The following is a 3372-nucleotide window of genomic DNA, read 5'->3' as shown; positions in this document are numbered from 1 at the left end:
TAAGTGGGCCTTAGAAAACTTTGCTAACAATAGAACTAGTGTAAGTGATGTCTGAGCTATTTAAAATCCTAAAAGATGGTACAGTTACAGTACTGTGTTCAATATGCTTGATGGTGATTTAAAGAAAGTAATGGTAATTTAAATGGGATCTTCTTTCCAATCCATTAATAGGCCGATGTGACTTGCCTTAGTCACATGGAAGCCTAAGTCACATGAGTCTGTGGTGGAAGAAATTTTCTGAATAGGTGGAACAGAAAGGGATGGGACAGGAAGGGGTGGAGTAGGAAGGGTGGAGCAGAGATGAGATAAAGTTGGTCAGAGAGTAATCCGATCTGAGAAAGGCAGCAACTAGTGTGAGTGGGAAAGCTTGGTTGTGATTTGTTTAAGCAAGCTGGTTTGTGGTTAGCCCAAAGAGGGAAAGACTGGGGTTGGGAGTAACCACTGCATTGTTATTGTGTATAGATTTCTTTATTATTATGATGGATTTGGCTTTCTGGTGTCTGAATAAATGTTTTGGTTTTGTCTTCCATGTAGAGAGTCTGTTGTATTTTGCAATTCAGAATCACACAGTCAAATTCATAGCTGCTGTAGGTGCTATGAATATCACATTGGCACTTCAGTATGCCAGCAACTTTGAAAAATTCGACAGTGACCACTAGATTGGAAACTTCAATTTATATCCCATTTTCAAAATGGGGCAATGGTAAAGAATTTGCAAATTACAGAACAATTTTGCTCATTTCGCATTCTAGCCAGGTTATGGTTAAGAGTCTGCAAGCTAGTCTTCAACAGCACATGAACCAAGAATTAGCATAAGATAAATTTGTTGTTGTTGTTGTTGTTGTTGTTGTTGTTGTTGATTTTTTAAGAAGCAGAAAAGAGAATAATTTGAAAAGGTGGTGGCAATAACTGTGGTTGCTATGCTAGTGGCAGCGGGGTTTGGCATTCATTGCTGACTGGCTTGTTGGGCTCACCCAACAAGGTTGAGTGTGGGGGCTACAGCAGGATGGCCATACGGCAGGGTCAGTCATTCGGACCACGAGCTGGGTACCTGAGCCCAGGGCTTGATGGATGGATGGATGGTGCGGGTCAGACACAGTGCCTCCAGGTTCCCTCCTCTGCCCTCCCCACTGAAGCAGAAGAATAAGCACATGAATATACTGTAGGACTGCACTGCCTCTGCACACAATGGCAAGTGCTTCTATGAAAACCAGTAGGACCCACCTATGGGAACATGACTGTGGGCTCCTTCTTGTGTACATCCTGCTTGGGCAGCCTGTGAGGTATAAATCCACCAGGTAGGTGAAGTCCATCTCTACAATGACATTTACTCAACAAAAATTGAATTTCTCCAAAAACATGGAAATGAGTTATGTAAACAAATTTGCCTAGGATTATTTGATGATAGAGCTTCAGAAATTCCACACTTTAGGGATCCAGAAAAGTTAGTTTCTACAAGAAAAACATGAAAAGAAAAGATGGTATGTTCCTCCCAAACAAGTGAAAATTGTGGCATCTGTCCATGCATCTATACCTGGCTCCTCTGCAGACCTGACATCAAACCACTTAAACCTCCTTTAGGAGAGATAGCATCAGTCTTGCATCTGAATCAGGGTACACCCAGCCAATCCCCTGTTGCAGCTTGTTCTAAGTGACAACAGAAGTCAGAAAAGAAGCATTTTGACCTCATGAGTGACCTTGGCCCAGAGATCATTGCTGCTCCAACTCCACAGTCAACTGCTACAGCAAATTTTGCTATCTTTGCACACTTCAACAGTCACACAGTTCAGAATTCTGCAAATGCAGATTATGCAAACTTTAATTTTGGAGGTTTCTCCACAGCAAATCACTCTGCTTTTCAGCCCCAATAAATAGGTGGAAGTGTTGGTTCAGTAAATGCTAATTTTTCTCATTTTGATAACTTCTTAAATCCTCTGGTGTTCATTTTAGAGCCTTCAATTTTTCCCAGAAGTATCGAACTGCAACAGCCATCAATAAAGTTGAAACAAACAAACAAACAAAAACTAATCTTCACACAACTGACAAATATATGGCACTTGCTAATTTAGACAATATCTTCAGTACTAGGCAAGGTGGTGACCAAGGAGGTGGCTTTAGCACAGTAGTTATAACTCCAACAGGTGCTAATACTTCAATGCCAAGTCAATCAAATATATTGTCAGACAAGTATGTAGCTTGGGAAGAATTAGACAATGTTGTCAGCTCAACAGCAACCTCTTGTAATGCACGTACTTCAACCAGTAACATGAGCAGCAATGTTTTTGGGACAGTATCAATGGGTGCTGCTGTACAGACACAACTTGCATCTTCAAGTGTGCCATTTAGAGCTACACCTTCCACAAATCAATTTGTTGCTGCTCCTGGTACTTCTGTGGCATCACTCCTTCCAGGCCAGTTCCAGAGGAGAAACAGCAGTGACATTTGGGACAGTATCTATGAGTATGCTGACAGGAGTTGGAACACCTGCCTCCTAAAATATTCCAACTAGCTTTAGTGACAGTTTTCAGTAGCCTGCTTTCTCAGTCCAGGCAGCTTTTCCTCAACAAACAACTTTCTCTCAGAAGTCCAAAGGTGCAGGTTTTGCAGCATTTGGACAAAGTAAGCCAGTGGTGACCCCTTTTGGTCAACTGGCAGATACTGGAGTGATTAGTAATTCTTTCATGGCTGATGCACCACTGAGAGAGATTACTATCGGAAGTTCATCAACCAATACTTTCTTATAGCCTTAGAGGCATTTTACTGGAATTTACTTTTATTGTGGTCACCTACCATCTCTCCACCTCTTGCACTGTTGTTTTATTTCACTGATTTAGCTTTAAACACAAGAGAAGTCTTTTTCAAAAGCCTGCATTGTGTATCAGATACCAGGTAAAATTTGCAAAACAGAGGGCTCCACACATCTTTTAATATATGAATTAGCAGAAAAGGAATCAGTACCATGTATAGTGAAACTGGTTAATAAGTTATTGAGATACCACATTCATTATGGTGTGGTACTGTACATATTTTTCCTTAGAAATCGGCTATTTCTGCATATCAATATTAGTAATTTTAACACATAGGTCAACTACTTTAAGGTGATGTCATGTCTCCTGGAATGAATGAACTAAGTCATTTTACCCATTGCTACTGGAAGCTAAGAAGCCGAGATTAGGAGGTTTTGTTCATGCTTCAGTTTTTTTCTTTCCTAAAGATCTCTTTTATTTATATATGTCTAAATTCTTTTTTTGTTATTCCCTTTTATTTTGTTTTATTTTTAACACTTTATAAGAGATGGAGCAATTCAAACTTTTGGTCAGGGGATACATCTTTTTAAAGCATTTACAATATGGACCACAAAATAATTTTTTT

The 3372-nt window shown here is 39.9% G+C and overlaps 1 pseudogene; it reads left to right on the top strand.

Moving 5' to 3' along the window:
- Positions 1-1067: 1067 nt before the first annotated feature.
- LOC140502624 (arf-GAP domain and FG repeat-containing protein 1 pseudogene) lies at positions 1068-2744 on the top strand (annotated as a pseudogene).
- The last annotated feature ends 628 nt before the right edge of the window (positions 2745-3372 follow it).

This window comes from Notamacropus eugenii, chromosome 4 (genome assembly GCF_028372415.1).
Source record: "Notamacropus eugenii isolate mMacEug1 chromosome 4, mMacEug1.pri_v2, whole genome shotgun sequence".
NCBI lineage: Eukaryota > Metazoa > Chordata > Mammalia > Diprotodontia > Macropodidae > Notamacropus > Notamacropus eugenii.
The sequence above is the reverse complement of the archived record's forward strand: the minus strand, read 5'-3'. Positions and strand labels throughout refer to the sequence as shown.